The following is a 23918-nucleotide window of genomic DNA, read 5'->3' as shown; positions in this document are numbered from 1 at the left end:
AGTCAGCTGTGCACTTCCATTTAAAGGAAACAGGACACTCTTTTGAAGAAAGTGATGTACACATTTTGGACAGAGAAGATAGATGGTTTGAGAGAGGGGTCAGTAAACTATCTATGTCCAAGTGTAAAAACCCTCTCTCAACAGGGGTGGAGGGCTCAGACATAATCTGTCTTCAATCTACCAGGCTGCCCTTTTATCTGTTCCCAGGAAATAGAATTTACTCACTTTTTCTGTGCGTTTGGACCAGTGTTAATTTTGACAGCAGATTTTAATTTAGTTTTAGTCATAGTCTTTTGACTAAAATGCAATTTTATTTTTAGTCATATTTTAGTCATCTGCTTTGTTTTAGTTTTAGTCTAGTTTTAGTCGACTAAATAGCATAAGATTTTAGAAATAAAAAATAAAATATATTGGGTTTAATTTAAGTGTAATTTAGTTAAACTATTGTAATATACAAAATAGTCTAAATTAAAATTAAATAAAAAACAAGTTTCATTAAATATATATGGAATATGGCCTTTCCATAAAAGACCAAAAATTAGATATGCATTGTTTATAACTTGTGTATGACATTCTTCATTCTTTAAAGCAAAAGAGCAACTCTGTATTTAGCAGAAATGCCATTGCATCAAACGTGAAACTGACCCATATATCTTCTCTTTGTTTTCTCCCAGCTGTTTCCATTTCATTATAGTTTAAGTCAGACAGAAACCCAGTGTAGACTATGCAAGATGATGTCATGTACTCGCACATCCCGCGTCACTAGGTGGATCAGTTACTTTTCAAAAGTTCCTCACTCACATTTTCGTCTCGTTTTTATTAGACAACGAGAATGTCAGTATATTTTTATTTAGTTTTCGTCGTCATCACTTAATTGTTATTTAGTTAACGTCTCGTTTTTGTCAGTGAAAACTTGTCGTTGACGAAAATTATAACGAAAATACTATAGTCAACGAAATTAACACTGGTATGGACGATGGCACACTGCGCGGGTGAAGAAGCGCTTCATATGTTCCAGACAGTGACGAAGAGTTTAGTTTGTCCTCAGAGGAAAAACGCGACTCAGATGAGGAACGTTTGCATCTGCATTATATTACAGCAATTCCCTCTGAGACTTTCCAGACTGAAAGGCTCTTTGTGCAGGTCTTTGTCTTCTCAGGTAAATCACATGACTATTCATGATATGATCAGACAGACCTTCCTGCATATGTCTTTTCTAAACAAAAAGTGTCAAAAAATTTTAATCAGTGTATTGTTTTCTGTGAATGAGTGAACAAGATGACTTTCACATCACTTTGAAGCAAACACTTTTGGCTACAAGATGCATTTCTTAAAAGTCTTGTGAACCAATGTTCTGTTTGTGTTTTCTGGCCTTATTTCAGTGACTTAAAAATTTTAGTTTTTCACTAACCATATGTTTAAAAGCAACTGAAAAAAGCACAAATGTCATGGCATGTCAAAACCTGTCCAGGGCCCCAAAACACCCTTAGACCCCAGACGGTTAACCTTATTCATAACCAATTCGTACTTAACCCTAACCCTAACCTATCCCTAATCTTGAAATAAGTCATCACCCTGCAATTCCATGGTGTACCTGGTTGTAATCAGCATACATACCACACAAGTCATCAAAATGTATGTGGAAACAGGTTTCAATCTGCACAGTATGAGTAGTTGCAAACATAGACACACACACTATGATAACACATTTTTGGCTCCCATCCTAAACTCCATGTTGTTGTTCTAATGAAGTATGTCCATAGCTGCTTGATTAGAGTGAAATCAACAACAGAGAACTGTGGGAAGGTTCAAAATGTCCTCACTCTGTACTACTTTCAATGTATTGCACTGCATGAGGTTAAAGAACCCTCTCCAGTGTTTTCTCTTTCATATAAACCTCTCTAATTCTCTCTGCTCTGCTCATTTTCTTTCAGTCAACATATCTGTGTGTTCTATGAATATTATATTGACCTGCCCAACAAATAATTTTAATCTCATGAAACCATTGGCCTCCCTTCCTTTATTTGTGTCATTATACATTATTAAACAGCTCAATTAGTGAGCTACCTGATACTGGTAAAAGGTGCTGTTCATGTGTGACCATGCATCTGTGTGTTTGGGTCTCAGAGGCATTGTCTTTCTGATTCAAATATTTGTGTTGCCAGATATGGTGGCATTTTTATGTGAAGATTCAACTTCAGATTATAACATGTTTTACAGGCATTGCATACAAGCAAAAACAAAATCAAACTGAATAAATATGCATTTGCTTCTTTATAACTCAATGAGATTAAGTGCAATGTAAGCTGCTAGCTGGCATGTAACCTCTGGTGAGGAAAAACCTAGAGTTGGTGTGGGAGGTGGAAAGTTTCTAACTAGATAAAGTTGGGCTCACCTCCTTGACTGGCACTGGATGTGAAAACAAATTCCCAGAGAGGGGCTTGGTGAGAATACTCATGAACCCCAGCTGAGAGCTGCTGTGTTGGAGTTCTCCATGTGAAGTTTCTTGGAGGAAGTCAGACTGTTCACACATTGATCAACAGATCAGAGTATCAGATCATCTTGGAGACTCAGGGTGGAGTCCTGGGAATGGCACCATCTAGGAATTCCATTGCAAATAGTGACTCTTTGCTTAAACTTAATATAATTGTCAATAAAAGCCTTTTGAAATGCTTCTAATTATAGTTGATAATACCATAGTAACATCTGACAAAAAGATCAACCAACCATGAAGCAGCGAACTTTGTGAAGATTACTTTTTGTGTCATTCTCAAAACCTTTGGCCACGGCTGTACTACTGGCTTATTGCTGGACTGTTGTGAATAGGGAGCTGGGCTGGAAGACAGATCTTTTAGTTTACCACTCAATATACTTTCCACACCTTCAGGAAACTTGGAGAAGAGCATCTGCTCCTTTGTATTGAAAGGGGCCAGTTGGGAGGGTTCAGGCACGTGATCCAGATGCCTCCTTGGAGCCGTCTATTGGAAGCTTTCTGGGAAAATTCAATTCAGTTCAATTCAATTTATTTGTATAGTGCCAAATCACAATACAAATCATCTCACTTTACAAAAACAAAAAAACCCAACAAATCTTTTTTGAGCAAGCACTTGGCGACAGTGGAGAGGAAACCTCCCTTTAAGCTTTAAGGGAGGAAAAAACCTCAAGCAGAACTGGGCTCAGTTTGGGTGGCCATTTGCCTTGACCGGTTGGGGTGAGTGGATAGAGGAGAGAGAAAAGAACAGCAACAATAAACAACAAATAGACACTGCAGGTTGGTGGGGCCAGTAACTGCACATCAGCAATATACAGCTCCAGGACTGGGGGCACCTGAAAAAGGTATAGAGAGAGAGAACAGAGAGAGAGGGAGAGAGCACACACTAGGGGAGAGAGAGAGAGAGAGCACAATCCAACTGGTAGAACGCTCTGGAGTAGATCCAAAATATACTGGAGAGACTGCATATCTCATCTAGCCTGGGAACACCATGGTACCTCTCAGGAGGAGCTGGACAAAGGGATTACCTTGCTGAACCTACTGCCACCCTGACCCAACTATAGATAAGTTGGATGGATGGAAGGACAACACTCAAACCCAAGTGATACAGTTTGCCTGATTTCATAAGTCACTACTGAAATCAAAGTGACTTAATCTTTCAAGCAATTATTTTTATGTCCTTTAAGTAGCCTGACTCATTCTGAAAACATCTTAGACATGTAGCTATTAGGCTAAAGGCCTGCAAAGGTGTGAAAACTCCTAATTGTGTTGTGTGGAAAAAGGATTCTCTTGGAAAATGTGTACTGTACTTTCAAAATTAGGGAATGTGTTTTTCAGCAAGAATTTTTATTTTTTTGAGTATGTTACAGTAAGTAGTTTTCCAGGAAAGACACTGGATTTTTTGCCATTTGTATTGTTGAACATGTGTTAGAGTTGGTCGCCTCTCTGCTGTTTATCTACTTTCATGATTTGAACATAAAAATAAGTGCATTTCTCTCGCTGAAGCTTTTCTTTAAAGTTCATGTTTGGGGGCAGACCTGTCCTCCGTGGTACAGTGTAATAGTGTTCTGTGTCATTTGAGACAGGAGGGGGACACTGTGCAACAGTTGCAGTCTGTTCCTCCTCCGTGTTGTTTGGATCAATCTACAATCCACTACACAAAGCCGTATTGATAGTAGCCCACATACTGTATCTGTTTAGCATAAACCAGCAATGGGCAAACTCACACACATACACACGCAAACATAGTCCTGAAATCAGAATGGGAAGTACTGAAATTTTTACATATTTGAGTGAAAATTAGAAAGAACTCACACCCATGCAAACCTAACAAAGAAGGGACTGTGTGCTTACCTTGGTAAACTACTGTAATGTTGCTGTTCTTAGTTTGTTGAATGCCGGTAGAGGACACACACATTCATTGCCATCTATAACAGTAATATTCCATAATCTAGTGACTAAACAGTGATTTTCCATCTACATGACTTGTTTGACCCCTCAACCATGGGTGTGTTCAGATAATCAGATGCCGAGACTGTACGTGTGTGTGTGTGTGTCTGTGTCTTTGTGTGTGTGCGTGTGTGCATGTGCTTGTGTAGAGGTCATGTCTGGGGAGTGTACGTGTGTGTGTGTGCTTGTCTAGGGGTCAATGACAGAGTTAATTAACGCATTGCCCCCTGTGGCATTATTGTAACGAGTCCAGTTAGCTATGAAGCTGCCCTAATTTCTTTTGTCCTTTCTCTTTAACTTTTCTGTTCTGCTCTGTTCTTTACTTAAGTCTCATTATTTTTCATTTTTCAATATGAACTCCATTGTGGTCCCCACAGATCTGAAATATACTTGCAGTGGTAGCCAGCGGAACAGGCCGGCATTACCGTGCTGGCACCAAAGTGGTCTTACTACATTTACGTACTACATTTGACAAACAACAACTACACCTGACCCTTAACACAATATTTTGATTTATTCCATATATCTAATAATTTCACATTTCACAGATCCAACCTACTAATCCTCCCCTCTATCTACCCATATGGGAAGAGTAAGATGAAGTAAAAAAATAAGTACTAAACATTCTTTGGTGTACAAAGATGGCACTGTTTTACGGGCTTTTCAAACAAGAGCTCCAATGCCTGCACATATGGAAATACCTCTGGTGCTGGTCCATTTATCAGTTTTTGCAGGCATGCAACTACGTCCTCCCCTTTCATTCAGCCCATTCCTCAGCTCAGTTTTGACATGACAAACATGAAAACCACTAAAAATAGTGTTTAAATTAAGTATAAGTGATCTTCGATATTTGATCCAAAATACTGTATATTTAGTGCATAAATTTCAATTTCACTTATTCTGTTCATGGTTGAAAAATCTCTCTCGCAGTTAGCGCTGGAGACGGGGATGTAAATTTCTTTCCAGTCATCATTTTCACTGGCCAGGAGCTGCATGATCTGAGCTTGTGTCTTGTCCTTCAGAGATTAGCAAAGATATACAAGAGCATGCAATGCATTGGAACATTTAGAGAAAAAAAAATCTAACTGCCAAGACAGATGAAACAGAAGTCAACTAAAATAATTTACTAACCTTAAATATCCTGAATCATGCTTGATAAGGTATGCTTTAAGCGTGGGCTTTAGAGCCAGTCTGGGTTCCATTCTGAATTGCAATGCTTGAAATCTGAAAATGATGCATTAGTATTATGGTATTTAGTGTCTCCTTGGTGCATGAGATGCTTGGAACCCTGCTGTTTGGTCACCTGTACCTGACTGTACCACACTGTGACCTACTGCTGCTGCTGTCTCTTTCTCAGTACCCTCACTACTTGGGCCAGTAATTTAACTGACCAACTGGAAATGAGACGTAAAGCTTGAATCTGTTTTGGTCTTTGTTCACCTGTCTTGACTGTCATTATAATTTAATCTCAAATTAACTGACTGCAATTACCAAGGCGTAATGCTATGCATCTATTGCAATTTTACACTTTTACCCCTGATACTGTGCCTCTCTCTTCTGTCAGAGGTAACCCTGAACCATCCCTTATTTATGCTGCAATAGCCCTAGACTGCCTGACGACTCTCTGTCGGTGCACTGAACTAAAAACTAAAAACTTGGGAGGCATTTTGTTCATCGCACTCTTATGAAAAAACTGACATACAACATTTTCGATTCGGTATGTGTGGATCTACACATCAGCAAAGGTAAGAATTACCATCTTGCTTGTTTGTAATCTTGTTAAACATTAAGGAACTGTTGTGTCTGTGATAATTAAAACATAAAATGGTTTATACTAATTGAATTGTGACGTTTTCTGCTTTCCACATGATACATAGTTTGTTGGACTTGATTCAAATTATGGGTGGTGGGGTTTTAACAGTTAGCAAGTATAGAAACAATTAGATTTGATTAAAAAAGTGTGCATCAATGCATAATTTTCTAATCGAATTGTGGGCCTCTGAATCAAAATCAAATTGTGGAATGCCTAAAGATTCCCACCCCTACCTGGTCCTGGAGCTGTATATTGCTGATGTGCAGTTGCTTGGCCCACCGAACCTGCAGTGTTTATTTGTTGTTTGTTTTTGCTTTTCTCTCTCCTCTATCCACTCATCCCAACTGGTCAAGGAAGATGACCGTCCAAACTGAGCCTGGTTCTGCTGGAGGTATCTTCCATTAAAGGGAGTTTTTCCTCTCCACTGTCACCAAGTGCTTGCTCATAAGAGATTTGTTGGGTTTTTTTTTTTTTTTTTTTTTTTTTTTTTTTTTTGGTAAAGGGCCTGGAGATGATTGTATTGTGATTTGGTGCTATACAAATTTTTGAATTTAATCGAATCAGAGAGCCATTGGACTGGAGGTATGAAGCGAGAGATCCTCTCCTTGCTGCAAGCACTGAAAGTGTTTTCTTTTTTTTTTTTTTTTTTTAGTACAAATGCTTCAAAATGGCAAATGGCTCCAAACTCTACTAGTTAGCCGCTATCTCTGACAGATTTTAAAAAGGATGGGCAAATATACTTGGGTGGAACACCCCCACACAGTATACTTCGGAAGGCCACCCAAGTTCCAATGTGATATTCAATTCAATTCAATTCAATTTAATTTGTATAGCGCCAAATCGCAATACAAATCATCTCAAGGCACTTTACAAAAACTAAAACTAAAAACCCAACAATTCCCTTATGAGCAAGCACTTGGCGACAGTGGAGAAGAAAAAATCCCTTTAACGGAAGAAAAAACCTCCAGAACCGGGCTCAGTTTGGGCGGCCATCTGCCTCGACCGGTTGGGGTGAGTGGATAGAGCAGAGAGAAAAGAACAGCAATTATAAACAACAAATAGACACTGCAGGTTGGTGGGACCAGTAACTGCACATCAGTGATATACAGCTCCAGGACCAGGGACACCTCCAGAAGGTACAGAGAGAACAGAGAGAGAGGGAGAGAGCACAAACTAGGGGAGAGAGAGAGCACAAGGTTAGTGACATTCAATGGTGGAATATACATGAGGTGGGAGGAGAGAAAGGGGGGGGGGTTAGGGTAGGAGAGCTCAGTGCACCGATGGTCCTTGGGCAGTCTAGGCCTATAGCAGCATAACAAAGGGATGGTTCAGGGTTGCCTGAAGCCAGCCCTAACTATATGCTTTGTCAAAGAGGAAGGTTTTAAGTCTAGCCTTAAAGGTACAGAGAGTGTCTGCCTCTTGAACCCAGGCTGAGAACTGGTTCCACAGGAGAGGAGCTTGATAACTAAAGGCTCTGACTCCCAGTCTGCTTTTGGAAACTCTGGGAACCACAAGTAGACCTGCACTCTGAGAGCGAAGTGGTCTATTGGGATAATATGGTACTATGAGGTCTTTAAGGTATGAAGGAGCTTGATTATGAAGGGATTTGTATGTGAGAAGAAGGATTTTAAATTCTATTCTATATTTTACAGGGAGCCAATGAAGAGAAGCCAATATAGGAGAAATATGATCTCTCTTGCTAGTTCCTGTCAGGACTCTGGCTGCGGCATTCTGGATTAATTGGAGGCTTTTTATGGAGATATTGGGACATCCAGATAGTAATGAGTTACAGTAATCTAGCCTTGAGGTAACAAATGCATGGACTAGTATTTCTGCATCATTTTGAGACAGGATGTTCCTAATTTTGGAAATGTTGCGCAGGTGAAAGAATGCAGTTCTAGAGATTTGTTTTATGTGTGAGTTAAAGGACATGTCCTGGTCAAAAATAACTCCAAGGTTTTTTACAGTAGTGCTGGAGGCCAGGGCTATGCCATCTAGAGTAGCTATAATTTTAGAAAAGTTATTTCTGAGATTTTTTGGCCCAAATATAATGACTTCTGTTTTCTCTGAGTTTAAAAGTAAAACATTACTGGTCATCCAGGCCTTGATGTCAGTTAGACAGGCTTGAAGTCTGGTTAACTGGTTTGTGTTAACAGGTTTAATAGATAGATATAACTGAGTGTCATCTGCATAGCAGTGGTAATTAATAGAGTGCTTCCTAATGACATATCCTAAAGGAAGCATGTACAGGGTGAACAGAATCGGTCCTTGTGGAACTCCATAACTAACTTTTGTTCGTGTGGAAGGTTCATCATGGACATGAACAAACTGGAATCTGTCCGATAAATAGGATTGGAACCATTTTAATGTCATCATCGTTAGTGTCATCATCGGCATCATCATTACTGTTATTAGACAGAAGCATGACTTCAAGCTACAAGCTTCACTTTAAGGATTTATGAAAGGGGTGGGGGGGACTCACATACAGTGGGTACGGAAAGTATTCAGACCCCTTTAAATTTTTCACTCTTTGTGTCATTGCAGCCATTTGCCGAAATCAAAAAAGTTAATTTTATTTCTCATTAATGTACACTCAGCACCCCATCTTGACAGAAAAAAACAGAAATGTATAAATTGTTGCAAATTTATTAAAAAAGAAAAACTGAAATATCACATGGTCATAAGTATTCAGACCCTGTGCTCAGTATTGAGTAGAAGCACCCTTTAGAGCTAGTACAGCCATGAGTCTTCTTGGGAATGATGCAACAAGTTTTTCACACCTGGATTTGGGGATCCTCTACCATTCTTCCTTGCAGAACCTCTCCAGTTCTGTCAGGTTGGATGGTGAACGTTGGTGGACAGCCATTTTCAGGTCTCTCCAGAGATGCTCAATTGGGTTTAGGTCAGGACTCTGGCTGGGCCAGTCAAGAACGGTCACAGAGTTGTTCCGAAGCCACTCCTTTGTTATTTTAGCTGTGTGCTTAGGGTCATTGTCCTGCTGAAAGGTGAACCTTCGGCCCAGTCTGAGGTCCTGAGCACTCTGGAAGAGGTTTTCTTCCGGGGTATCTCTGTACTTGGCCGCATTCATCTTTCCTTCAATTGCAACCAGTCGTCCTGTCCCTGCAGCTGAAAAACACCCTCACAACATAATGCTCCCACCACCATGTTTCACTGTAGGGATTGTATTGGGCAGGTGATGAGCAGTGCCTGGTTTTCTCCACACATACCGCTTAGAATTAACGCCAAAAAGTTCAATGTTGGTCTCATCAGACCAGAGAATCTTATTTCTCATAGTCTGGGAGTCCTTCATGTGTTTTTTGGCAAACTCTATGCAGGCTTTCATGTGTCTTGCACTGAGGAGAAGCTTCTGTCGGGCCACTCTGCCATAAAGCCCCGACTGGTGGAGGGCTGCAGTGATACTTGACTTTGTGGAACTTTCTCCCATCTCCCTACTGCATCTCTGGATCTCAGCCACAGTGATCTTTGGGTTCTTCTTTACCTCTCTCACCAAGGCTTTTCTCCCATGATTGCTCAGTTTGGCTGGACGGCCAGGTCTAGGAAGAGTTCTGGTCGTCCCAAACTTTTTCCATTTGAGGATTATGGAGGCCACTGTGCTCTTAGGAACCTTGAGTGCTGCAGAAATTCTTTTGTAACCTTGGCCAGATCTGTGCCTTGCCACAATTCTGTCTCTGAGCTCCTTGGGCGGTTCCTTCGACCTCATGATTCTCATTTGCTCTGACATGCACTGTGAGCTGTAAGGTCTTATATAGACAGGTGTGTGCCTTTCCTAATCAAGTCCAATCAGTTTAATTAAACACAGGTGGACTCCAATGAAGGAGCAGAACCATCTCAAGGCGGATCAGAAGAAATGGACAGCATGTGAGTTAAATATGAGTGTCACTGCAAAGGGTCTGAATACTTATGACCATGTGATATTTCAGTTTTTCTTTTTTAATAAATTGCAAAAATTTCTACATTTCTGTTTTTTTCTGTCAAGATGGGGTGCTGAGTGTACATTAATGAGAAATAAAATGAACTTTTTTGATTTTGGCAAATGGCTGCAATGACACAAAGAGTGAAAAATATAACGGGGTCTGAATACTTTCCGTACCCACTGTACATGCAGTTGTTTCAATGTCTGTTTGTCTGTTGCAGGTCTGAGGACAGGTCAACTGCTTGGAGTCCATCTGTGCATGAGCTGATGTTTGTGGTTTTGTTTGTGTGGGCAAGTGTGCATGGGTGTGTGTGTGCATGTATGGTCTTGGTTGATGTCTAGAGGGGGGTTGGGAGCTGTCTTATTGTTGTCAGAGCATATGTTTTAATGTTATGCAGGGGTCATTTGCATGTCACAGAATGAGGGGGTTATTGATTGTACAGGGTTCTGGCTGGGGACAGAAAGGAGCTGAAAATGCTGGCTGGGGTAAGGAGGTGAAGCCGAGATATACACAACCCACCAACACATGGCCCTTGGGTCAGTTTAAACTCTGCAGGAGGGGCGGGGTTCTCTTTAACATGCCCTGAAGGCCTCCAGATCCATCCATCCAGCTCCCCTCCTCCCACTGACCTACTCAGTCTCTCTAGATTTCTTGCTCTGTATCCATTATGTACATTCCCATATTTTGAAAAAGGAAATATCAAAGTTTTTTTTTTTGACTGGGTACGCTGATTGTGCTTGATTTCCATTAGATTTATTTTGACTACATGGCCCAGTAGGTTTTTAGCCTAGTCAGGTTGTTGCATGGTCATTTCTTTTCATACTGTAGGTAGAATACTCCAAACTGTTGTGATACTTATATAAGGGCTCATTGTCCAAATTGTTGTTGTAAGTGAAGTGTGATAGTAACAAACATGCATTAAAAACTTTGAAGCATCTTGTTGTTGGTAGGGGCAAGTCCAGTCCTATGTCTGTGTCTAATGTAACTATTTTAGTAAAAATTGTCTCATGAAAGTTAAAATTGAATTTAAAACAAGGTATTTAAAATATCAAAAAATCCATTTACTGTAACTATGTTTGTGTAACAACGTGCTGTCAACAGTGCTGAAATGGCTGCAAACATTTTAATAAGTATTTGCTGTCTTACTCAGCAATCAATCATAAACGACACATATGGACATGTTTAAGAGGTTCCAAGGCCACTGGGAGGTCTTCATGGTAAAATTTCCTTATGTTCTTACTTTCTAAATGTAGACAAATCTAGACAATCCAGCAGACTCCGGAATGGACTAAATGCCAGTTTAGTATCTAGCAGGATCTAAAGCCTCTCATCTCACTGTGGTTGAAACAGAAAAGACATGTATTCTCCTCCATGGTGGAATTAGTGCTCCTTTATATAGGTTGTCACTTGTATTTAAAAGAGTAGTACTATTATATTACTATATGTGTCCATGTAGTTGTGCTGTTTGCTTCATCCCACACAGTCTCTTCTGACTGACCCCCCTTCCAGTTATGTCTCATCAATGAGAATACTAAGATTGCCTCCAGCTAAGGAGGATTCCTCGTCTGCTTTGCATGCATGGAAAACTCTGTGCGTTTTTGTGAATGTGAGACAGATTTTAGTGTGTGTTCATGCATGCTCTGCATTCATGCATGATGTGCTCTGTCTTTATATGTGACCTGTATGTGTTCGTGTAAGAATGTATTCATGTGTGGCTGACGTTTGTTTGACCTTTTATTTGTTACATGTACTGTACATATGAGAAAAGTGTGGGAGGAAAACTGTGTCTAAATCTTTAAATACAGAAAACCAAAGCCAATACAAAAAACTGTTTGCTTTCTATAAGGCAAGATACTCTGCATCTGATGTACAATGGTGATAAATAATATATTTTATGAAATAATCATTGATTTGTTTTCTGGCAGTTTGCTAAACACTGATTTACTGTATATAAATCTGAATCAATGATTTGTGCAGCACCAGACGTTAGTGGAATAGAATAAAAAATAAGAATAAGAATAAAAATAAGGATGAAAGACAAAAAAAAGTTAAAACTTTCCACTATTTCTGTGTTAAATTGACCCTCAAATCTAAATTTATATTTATAAATGTATAGACACACCAGTCTGTAAATAGTTGGTTTGTTTACAATTACTGTCATTTGAAGCATATAAAATGTATTTGCTTTTTATTATTTCCCCATATTACACAATAAGTAATACGAACGTTATAATGAGATTTAAGAAATTCTTAACTTTGTAAAGTCTTTTTGCCCATTCATGCATTCACACACACACAATCACACACCATTGGAACAGACAGGGGGAAACTTTAGGTTTAGTGTCTTGCCCAAGGACACGTCAACATGTGGACTAGTGAAGCCAGGGATCAAACCACCAACCCTTTCATGGCTGACCTGCTCCACCACCAGAGCTGTTCTGTGTATTATTATTATGTCACTCCAAAATTTAATTTCACACACTTCCAGTTTAAGCATCATAAGCTTATTTTGTAAAATAGTTTTTTTTTGCACTTCAGGGGTTGTTATTTGATGTCTATTTTTGAGCACAAAAAGACAGCAACATTTCTCCTTTTGGCCGTATGTTGTTGGAATTTAACAGGATTACTATTGCAACAACACGTCATCAGTAGGGTAAAACTAACTTGTCTCACCACGGTCTGATTCATGATTTTATTCACTGTAAAAAAAAACCCTCAGTTGAGTAAGTACACATTTTTGTGTTGTTATGTTGTCATTCAGACATAGCAGTGGATTGTGCTGCTTTTTGCAGTATTTGACTTGCATGTGCATAGCTCATATTGTGTAAGTCTGTGTGCATGTTTGACAGCAGTGGAGCGTGTATCTGTGTATCTGAGGTAATTAATAATGTATGAGGAGGGAGGGGTGAAGGAGAGGGGGTGGTGACAGATGGAGAATCAGTGTGTGTGCGTACTGGTCTGACAAATAGCGAGAGCACAGAGAGAAAGGGATTGAGAGATTGAGGAAGAAGAAAATAGATTGAACAAAAGTAGATATTTTCTGTAGTCTTTGTGTCTCTGTGCTGGATCTGACTGATAGTATTTGATATTTTCTCATTGGCTTCTTGGATGCAGAAGGATTGATAGAGATGGAACTACAACATACTCACCAAACACTGCTGTACACCTGGATGCAAGAGCAGCAGTGACAAAGGTATTGATACACATAATCTCTGCACAATTGCATGTGTGTTTGTGTAGGGGTGAATAAACTAGCCTCCTTTCATTTTACCATTTTTACTTCCTGAAGGGAGGTAGCTTCGGCTGTCTTTTCAAGCAGAAATGTCACTTTTACAGTGAACTCCATTTTTACATAGCACTGAGATCAAGTGGTACTGATATACTGTGTGGAGGAAATGATTTCTGTATGAACATATGATTGTGCCTCTGAAATACACCAATTTGTTGATATCTGTAAAAGAATACAATGTACTTGCTCTACCATAGGTTTGTATCCCCCTAGCTTGCAGCCTTTGGCTCTTACTACTTAACTTATACAATTGTTAAACTTTATTTCATTCATAAACCAGTTGCCCCATATGCCTGTTTAATTAGAGTCCATTTACTAAATTTGTTGTGGCTTGTAGAGAGTTTGTATGGTAGCTACATACCCACTCAGCCTGTTAAATGATGAGAAATGCAGTGTTATTATAGCTGTCTGTACTTCTAGGTGCACACACACTCTGATTAGTCTGTCTGCCACAGTTGACTGGAAAAATATTGATTATGTCTTTGTGTGAATGTTACTTCACTGGCCAGTTTCTCTTAAACTGTCTGATGCATTTGGCTCTTTTTGATTGATAATATTGGCTTTGCCAGCTAACCAGTAGCCATGGAAGTGTCTAATACTCAAACAACAGCTAATGTACATAGCAGAAAGTTGCTTTTCTAAAATAGCCTACTATTAATCTAGATTGTATTGACCCTGCTAACAAATTCCATTTTCCTTTAATTTCCTGTACCAATCCTGAATGACTGCAGCCTGGCACTCATTTTAATTTGACTTAAGTGGTCTGGCAGGGCTCAACAGACATGTCATGAATTAGTCCCAGTGAACGTGGGTTACAATAATGCCTCTCCCGACACTTGACTGGTTGGGCGCACTACTCACCGAACTATCATTTTCATGATTCAAAACTTGTATGTGTCAACTTTCAGGATATATTTTCAAATCTTCCCCAACAACGATAAAATTGGAATTATGGGTGCATTTATTACAAATGTTCTTCATATTTCTTTGATTGATCTTGTATTGAATGGTCTGGCTTTAGTCAAATCTTGGAACAGGTTCCCACACTAAAAACCTGTATCCAAAACCAAAATTGTAGTATTTCTTTGTAAAATTCAGTTTTGATTCTTGATTTTATATATTACAAAAGATATTTGTGCATTGCCAAAGTAGTATCAACAAATGCATTTCACTGCTTAGCTTATTAACATTTGATTTCCTTATAAAGTAGAATCTAATAGCCATCAACTGATCGATCCAATACATTTTGTTTTCTTAACGTCCAGTGGAAATAAATATTATGATTAGACACAGAACTTAAAAATGTTTTGGTACACACACAGATGAATAAATAAGCTTTTAGACTTGACCATCGAGTGTCGTAAATGTATGAAGAATTAACTGTCCGACTTTATTGTAAGAACATCTGCTTGTGGTAATCAGTGGTAAGCTGTACAATGACAAAAATGAGACTCTTTATTTTGCTCTTCTCCAACAATGGCACCATGTGGGCACTTCTGTGACCTTTTCTGAGGTCAAAGAGACAGATCAATAAAGCAGGTTGTGTTCCGATTAGTTTAGTAGAAATCAGCAAAGGGGGTTTCAGGCTGATTTTCTCCAGTATAACTTGTCTTTATCACATGGTGTGAGTATAACCATACTGGATGCAATAAATGTAGCTGTGTGTGTATTTGAGGCCAAAATGCCTGTGTGATGCAGGGCAATCTGAACAAGCTGTGTGTTTGTCATGTAGGAGGATTTGAACATTGAACGATTACACACATTTGTCAGACAGCTCTCTCACAGATGTTTATTTTGTGCCTTTGCTTGTAATTGTGTGTTTCAATGTCATAAAGAGAAGGGGGATTTTGTTTTTTGTTTCTTTTTTTTTTTTTGCATATGTAGGTGTGTGTCTGTGTTGTGATGTGGATTTTGTTTGTTAAGGGATGTAGGTGGGTTGACCATAGTGGGAGTGCCAGAGCACTGAATGCACACACGCACAGAGACACGCACACAAATTTAGTGCTTGCTTTGTTGGGGAGCATTGTGAAGAAGAGGTTAATGCACCCAGAGAAAGAGAGAGAAGGAGAGAGAGAGACCCTAATGGACAATGATGGGCCTTTCACTACAAATATTTGGTTGCCAGGTCTTATACTAACCATCCCATCCCCCTTTCTCTTTTTTCTTTTTCCCTGTCCCCCTCTTTCTCCTCCCCTTTATCTTCATGGCCAAAGGGAAAAGATCAAAACAAATTGTCACTATATGATCTGCCCATATTGGACTGCTTTTTTCCTAGAAAGGCCATATATCTGGTGCCAGTCATGCTGTTGTTGAAGAGCAGAGAAACAGATGTGAATTTGAAAAGTTGGTGCCTTGATAGTTTTGACATTAGTGATCATTACCATATTATTCAACATTATTATATTTTCTGTAGAGAAACAAGGTCAAATCTGAGAAGGCATGCAGCTTTCACCAGATTTCTCAAATGCATGGCTCAGATATTCAGTATCAGTATGTACTGCTAGTGCATACTGCAATGTACAATTTCAAAATAAAATGCCTCATTAACACACCTATTTTTAATTACTTATTTTGGAGTTTAGAGTGGCTACAAACGAGGATTTTAGAAGTTTCATTGGGTTTAAAAACATGGGGGACCACAGACATGGACAGGTTTAACCAGTTTTTAACATCATTGTACTCTGAACACACTAGATGATTTGACCAGATCAGAAATCCACATACCTGCTGTTTGTAGCAACAATGTCATTGGTGATTTCACAGATACGAGATGTTTGTGAGCTGTAATTGTACAGTATTCAGTTGGTGATGTTTTTGAGCTGTTCACTCTCATTGTGTGGCCAGCCTTAGAGTTTCCTTGGACAAACCAATTTAAGTTGAAGACATTATCTTAGGCTCTTGAAACTGATAGACTAGCAATTATATAAAAATGATTAACATTTGTTTAAAAATTCTTGATTATTTTTGTCACCTTCTTTTTTACTGAATGAATGTCTACCTTATAACTTCACAGTAGTATTATCTGATTCCAAAATTCCATTATTTGATCTAAACCTACATGACATGTCAGTTTGATTCTCTATCACACAATAGCACATTTTATATACATTTTGCTCACTTTTTTAAATACAAATACAGATGTTTCCTTTTATGCCTGTAGTTTTTATATTATGCCAAGCTCCCATTTGATGTATTACAGTAGCAAGTAGTTATTTTTAAACTTAAAATATATGATTTGTAATGTTGCATCAGTGATATGTAAAACAAAAAGCAAAAAAGATTACAGAAACATATTTTTTTGTTAATCCTCTTTGTTCCTCCATTGTTCTTTTTCTGCATTGTTGCTACTTCATCCATGATATTTTATGTAACCATCAACACTTAGCCCAGATGACTCCTCTTCTGCCATGTCCAGTTAATCTGTTGGGCTAAAGTATGCGTGTGCACTGTATGTGTGTCTCCAGATGGGTGTACAAATATACAAATATAAATATACAAATATAAAACCACTACAAGCAGCAAAACTTCCATGAATATTCCACCTGAAGGTTGGGTGTTGGGTGCTGAAGATCCAGCTCACATGCACAAAACAGAAGATGCTTTGTGTTTGTAATACAAAGCAATTCACATTTCAAGATGCAATATTTTTACATCTATAATCTCAAGCTTTCTACCTAGCAGCTGCACCTGAGTGCGAGTGCACATTAGCCTCTGATCTCAGAAGCTAAGCAGAGCAATGCCTGGTTAGTACTTGGATGGGAGATCAACTTGGAAGACCAGGGGCTGCTATCCTCAGATAATGAGGTTGTGTCAGGATCGCCAATGATCCGGCATAAAACTTGTGCCAAATCGATGATGCGGACAAATTGGTCTGCTGTGGTGACCCCGAATGGGAGCTGCTGAAACAAAAAAAAAATCTCAAGCTTTCTACCTCTGTTCACCATCAAAGCAAAGTGTGCTATGTTTTGTTGAAGAAATTAATATACTGAAAACAGAAGAAACCCATGTAAAAATTGTTGTGAAAGCAGGAAAAGTGAGAAATCTAAAAAACAGGATTACAGTAACATAGAACAGTAATGTTCTATGTTACATCCATTTTGTGTTGTGCTGGCTGTCCTACAGAAGGTGTTGTCAAAATCAAGTCATTTATTCAAAATTTATTTATATATATAGCACTTTAAAGACAACCTCTAGTTGACCAAAGTACTTTCATAATATAATATAATAAAATAGAATAGAATGTAATAATATATAATATAATATAACATAATAATAATATAAATAACACATAATATAAATAACACATAACCATTAAAGAATTAAAAGAAAGTAATAAACTTCACAATGTATTAAAATCCAAGGAAAATAAAAAGGTTTTAAGCAAAGATTTAAAAGAAGAAAAATCTGTAGCTGCTCTAACATTGAGAGGTAGAGTATTCCCAAGTTTAGGAGCTGCAATGGGAAAAGCACAGTCACCCCATTGCTTATAGATGACCGTAGGTACCTCTAGAAGGTACTGACCTGATGATCTAAGACATCTAGTTGGTTTGTGTCACTGCACAAGATCAGTGAGATAGGAGAGAACAATTATTTAAGGCCTTAAAAACAAAAATTAACAATTTAAAATCAGTTCTAATTAAGTGGAAGCCAGTGCTGAGAAGCCAATTCTGGGGAATATATGTTCAAATTTACTTGTATTAGTTAAAAGTTGAGCAGCTGCATTTTGAACCATCTGACCATTGAACCATTGGACAACTGATTGACACCAAAGTATAGGTCATTGCAATAATCAAGTCTTGACGTAATGAATGCATGAATTGCTATTTCAAAATCTGTAAAAGATGGAACTGAATTGACTTTGCTTAGCAGCCTAAGGTGGAAGAAGCTCAATTTCACAACTGAATTAATGTACTTATCAACTTTCAGTAGTCAGTATGGAATATCATCCCCAGGGTTTTTATGGTTGTCTTCAGGTGAGAAGCTGAAGGGCCGAAACCATTGTCAGTAGTAGTAAAAAGCAGTTGACTGGAAGGATATGTCTCCCATGGCCTCTACAGTAAAGGTAAATAAATCCGAATATCATCAGCATAGCAATGAAAAGAGAGGCCATGTATCCAAGTGGAAACATGTACAAAGCAAACAAAAGCAGATCAAGGACAGACCCTTCAGGGACACCACAGGACAGGGGGACATGAAGAGGATGAGTAGTTATCAATATTAACAGTGAAGCTTCTATTGGTGAGATATGACTTAAACCAGTTAAGAAAAATACCATGTATTCCTAAACACTGTTCTAGACAAGATAAAAGAATTCCATGATCAATTGTGTCAAAAGCAGCAGTGAGATCTAAAAGCACCAATAAAACATAAATAAATGACCTAAGTGCCTGAGTCTTCTCTAAAACCTTTGACCTTTGACATAAAAGGCAACTGGACAATGATCTAAGGGCAGTCATGATCTAAGGGCAGTCATGGCCTAATGGCTAGGGAGTTGGACTTGCAACCTGAAAATTGCAGGTTTGAATCTCAGGGATTCACAGAGTGAACAGCCAGTGCCCTGTCCACTTTCAATACCACTACTGAGGTGAGACCCTTAGGCAAGGCACCGGACCCCAAACTGCCGCCCACTGCTCCGGATGTGTGTACACATGCTGTGTGTGCACTTTGGAATTGGGTTAAATGCAGAGCACAAATTCTGAGTATGGGTCACCATACTTGGCCATATAAATCACTTTTGCTATAATTAAAGAGCACAAAAGATGTGTCTTTTTGAGCAGAGGCTGTACAAGAGCTCTTTTAAACACTGGGACTAATTCTGTACTTATTGATAAATTAATAAATGCTAAAAAGCAAGACCCCACAGATTTAAAAACATCCCAACACAGCATGTTACATCTGAAAAACATTAAGAATTTTTCATTTGCTGTACCACCTCTGATAGCGCAGACAAAGATATGGGTTCAAACTGATCAAAGACAGCTGAAAACAGCGGGACATCAACCAGATTAGAGTAGGCAGCACTTAAACATTGCCTAATTTTTTGTCATCTTGTCAGTGAAAAAATGAAATCCTTGTGTGTTGCTACTGATGCTTCAGTATGTAAAAAAAAATTGTTGGTTAATAGGTTAAGTGGTTAAGTAAAGCGATTCCAGTTGGGAAAACAGATGTTAAAAATTAAACACAAATCTGTGTATGGGTTTTTTGAGGTCATTGCTATGTGCTCCATTTCCTATTTCATTGCAAAATTGTTTTCTATCCTGTCTCTGCCATATTTTAGCCATTTGTCTTATCTCTTCTATTGTTTAAAATAAAAATATGAGGAACACAAACACATGACCAAAATTATTTTCCAAAGCAGCATTACAACAGATTTTATCATTATACCATTACCTTCTTCTTCTTTTCCTTTCGGCTGCTCCCTTCAGGGGTCGCCACAGCCAATCATCCGCCTCCATTGAACTCTGTCCCCTCTATCCTCACCCACACCAACTATCCTCATGTCCTCCTTCACTACATCCATGTACCTCCTCTTTGGTATTCCTCTAGGCCTCCTTCCTGGCAGCTCTAACCTCAGCATCCTTTTACCAATGCATTCACTGTACTCATTCCTGATCTTATCCATCCTCGTCACTCCCAAAGAGAACCTCAACATCTTCAGCTCTGCTACCTCCAGCTCTGCCTCCTGTCTTTTTCTCAGTGCCACTGTCTCTAAACCATACAACATTGCTGGTCTCACCACTGTCTTGTACACTTTTTCTTTCATTCTTGCTGACATTCTTTTGTCACACATCACACCTGACACTTTCCTCCACCTGTTCCAACCTTTTTGCACACGTCTCTTCACTTATTTTCCACATTCTCCGTTGCTCTGGACTGTTGACCCTAGGTACTTAAAATCCACCACCTTCTTCATCTTTACTCCCTGTAACCTCACCGTTCTACTTGAGTCCCTCTCATACACATGTATTCTGTTTTACTGCGGCTAAGCTTCATTCCTCTCCTTTCCAGAGGAAACCTTCACCTCTCTAGATTTGCCTCCACCTGCTCCCTGCTCTGACTACAGATGACAATGTCATCTGCAAACATCATGGTCCACGGAGATTCCTGTCTAATCTCATCTGTCAGCCTTTCACCACAGCAAACAAGAAGGGGCTCAAAGCCAATCCTTGGTGCAGTCCCACTTCCACCTTGAACTCCTCTGTCACATCTAAAGCACACCTCACCACTGTCTTACAGCTCTCATACATGTCCTGCACCACTCGAACATACTTCTCTGCCACTCCAGACTTCCTCATACTAAACCACAGCTCCTCTCTCGGCACCCTGTCATACGCTTTTTCCAAATTTACAAAGACACAATGCAGCTGCTTCTGGCCTTCTCTGTACTTCTCCATCAGCATTCTCAAAGCAAATATTGCATCTGTGGTACTCTTTCTTGGCATGAAACCATACTGCTGCTTACAAATGCTCACTTCTGACCTCAGCCTAGCCTCCACTACTCTTTCCCATAACTTCATTGTGTGACTCATCATCTTTATTCCTCTGTAGTTTCCACAACTCTGCACGTCTCCCTTGTTCTTAAAAATGGGCACCAGTACACTTCTCCTCCATTCCTCAGGCATCCTATCACTCTCCAAGATCTTGTTAAGTATGCCAGACAAAAACTCTACTGCCACCTCTCCTAAAGACTTCCATACCTCCACAGGTATGTCGTCAGGACCAAATGCCTTTCCACTCTTCATCCTCTTCAACGCCTTCCTCACTTCATCCTTACTGATCTTTGCTACTTCCTGCTCCACAACAGTCACCCTGTGCTCTCTCCTCATTCATCAACTCTTCAAAGTATTCCTTCCATCTTTCCATCACACTTGTGGCACCTGTCAACACATTTCCATTCCTGTCCTTAATCACCCAAACCTGCTGCACATCCTTCCCATCTCTCTCTCTGCCTCACCAACCTTTACAAATCCACCTCTCTCTCCTTAGTGTCCAACCTATCATACAAATCCTCATATTCCCCTTGTTTGGCCTTTGCCACCTCTACCTTCACCTTATGCTGCATCTCCCTGTACTCCTGTCTGTTCTCCTCTGTCCTCTCAGTGTTCCACTTCTTCTTAGCTAACCTTTTCCTCTTAACACACTCCTGAACTTCCTCATTCCACCACCAAGTCTCCTTATCTGCTTTCCCCTTTCCAGATGACACACCAAGTACCCTCTTACCTGTCCCCCTGATCACTTTAGCTGTAGCTGTCCAGTGATCTGGAAGAACCTCCTGACTTCCCAGAGCCTGTTTCAGCTCCTCCCTGAAAGCCACACAACACTCTTCCTTTTTCAACATGAAGATGTCACATGTAGATACTGAATTGTGCCCCTTGTGGTTGCATTCATTATACCATTATCTCTACCCTCTTATTTCTAATCAGGGTTCTTTGGGTAAAAGGCATGGATACACTTTAGACAGGTCACCAGTCCATCGCAGGGTCTTACTGGAAACTTAAACACTAAATGTCTAGAAACCAATTTATGCTTAGATTCCAGGTACAGAACACAATCTCAAGAACTACAGTGGGAAAGCACTATGGCAATAATTGCTGATAGTTTACCCAATTATTTGACTGAAGAATCAAACACAATCCCAATATGGGAACTTGATCAACTCTGTAAGTGATGAAATACAGTAAATCAGCCCTGAGTATTTGTGCATGTAGCTCCTTTTAAAATGTTTCATAAATCCAGCCTGCCTTCTGTATGAATATTTTATTTGTGGGTGACTTGTTCTCATGTATATTTCCTCATGAGTGACTCTCTTGATTGGCTGTGACTTGGGGCTCAGCTTGCCATTGGCCATTGCTCCATTCATTCGTGAAATGGTTCCTCTAATTTGTGACTGATGCTGCTGCTGGAGCAGGTTATATACTTACCAGGATATGACATACTGTATGGATAGGAATGACATATGCTTCAATATTACTTTATCCATGTATATATTATCTTGATATCCATTTTTCATTTTGGTGTATTGTAAACAATGTTGCTAAATCTGGACACAAATTTTTGTTCATCACTTTGTAACTTTGAATGTAGTTATTTGATTACTACATTCTGTATGTATGGGCTTTGTGTATAAAATACTTTCTGTAAAACAGCTCATTGCCTCTTGTAAGGGAGGGTTGTGATCAAGAGTACCAGCATGATTTTTATATTGTCATTACAGTTCTGCAGTTTCAAACCTGGGAGCTAATTAATATTGTATTTTATCTGTATTTTGCACCTGATATATATACCTGATCCAAAGTGTTTAGATTAGATTTGTCAGCAGCATCAAACACTTGATGAGCCTTTATGCTTCTTATAAGCACACACACACTCAACATCATCATGCCTAATCCCCTTCTCTGTCTGTCCATGCACATATACAGTACCCACAAACACCCCCACTCACTGACATACAGAGGGACACTTCATCACACCTTTTAGCAGTGAGTGAGTGCAGTAATCATTACACAAACACTGACATGTCAGTCCTTTTAACAACATGGGCCCTGGGAAGAGGCTTTCTCTTCAACACAGAAACACACATCTGTTGTGCCCAGATGAAGGAACTGAGAGCATTTGAAGAGGTGGATCTCCTCTACAGTGAAGTTTACATATTCTATATACTGTGTCTATATTACAAAGCAGAGATCAGCTAACTGAAAAAAAGGTACTGATGGCAAGATGAGGCATGTAATTAAAAGACTTTTAAAGAAAAGAAAAGAAAAGAAATTTGTTCATATTTATAAATGGCATAAAAATATTTAAGACTGAACTCAGAGCAGCTGTGTCATCTTTAGGAAGGGATTATGGAGCAATAAGGGATAGATGTAATATCATCCTACATAATGAAAAAAAGAGATGAAGCACAGGGAGGTTTCTGTTCACTGACCCTATAGTGATAATAGGCCTAATGTCATTTTACAGATTGTATGTGAAGAGAAAGGAGGAGAAAAAGACTAGGGCAGGGGAGAGAGATCTGAGGAAATTTGGTACAATTATGACAGAGAAATAGAAAAGGACAAATGTGTCTGTATTTGTGTGTGTCCATTTTAATGTGTTAGAGTGAGTCTGTAGAACAGAACATTCAGTGGAATAAGTTTAATCACCGTGGTAACCTCGAGGCAGATGGGCCTGTGCTGGCAAATTAGGCCTGGTAGACGTGCACCAACGCGCACACACGTTTGTCTGTGTCACATGAATTTAAGCTCCTTTATTGTTAATCTCTGGCTCTGATGCTAGCCCTCTTAAATGTCCACTAATAGAAAAAACATTAACAGTTAACTGCAGGCTTGACAACCAGTGTCAAGAAGTATTGTATAGTATGCACAGTTAACAAAGGCAAGGAATAAAACAAAGCAGTACAAAACTGAATAGGGGGAAGAATGAAGAAACATTTTCGAATGG

General features: G+C 39.2%; 1 protein-coding gene across 9 annotated transcripts in view; it reads left to right on the top strand.

Annotated features, from left to right (window-relative positions):
- nfasca (neurofascin homolog (chicken) a) overlaps positions 1-23918 on the top strand; it is a 176415-nt gene that overhangs the window by 62441 nt on the left and 90056 nt on the right. For 7 of the 9 annotated variants that reach the window (XM_026307152.1, XM_026307144.1, XM_026307147.1 and 4 more), the window contains exon 1: positions 13183-13382. The exons of 1 other annotated variant lie outside the window; for it this stretch is intronic. The gene's annotated coding sequence lies outside the window, so the exon portion shown is untranslated. Of the gene's footprint in view, positions 1-13182; positions 13383-23918 lie in introns of those variants that run through there. One more of the 9 variants, XM_026307142.1, reaches the window with a different exon arrangement.

The sequence above is a fragment of the Mastacembelus armatus genome, chromosome 5 (assembly GCF_900324485.2).
Source record: "Mastacembelus armatus chromosome 5, fMasArm1.2, whole genome shotgun sequence".
NCBI classification, from domain to species: domain Eukaryota; kingdom Metazoa; phylum Chordata; class Actinopteri; order Synbranchiformes; family Mastacembelidae; genus Mastacembelus; species Mastacembelus armatus.
This window is presented reverse-complemented; position numbering and strand designations above follow the sequence as displayed.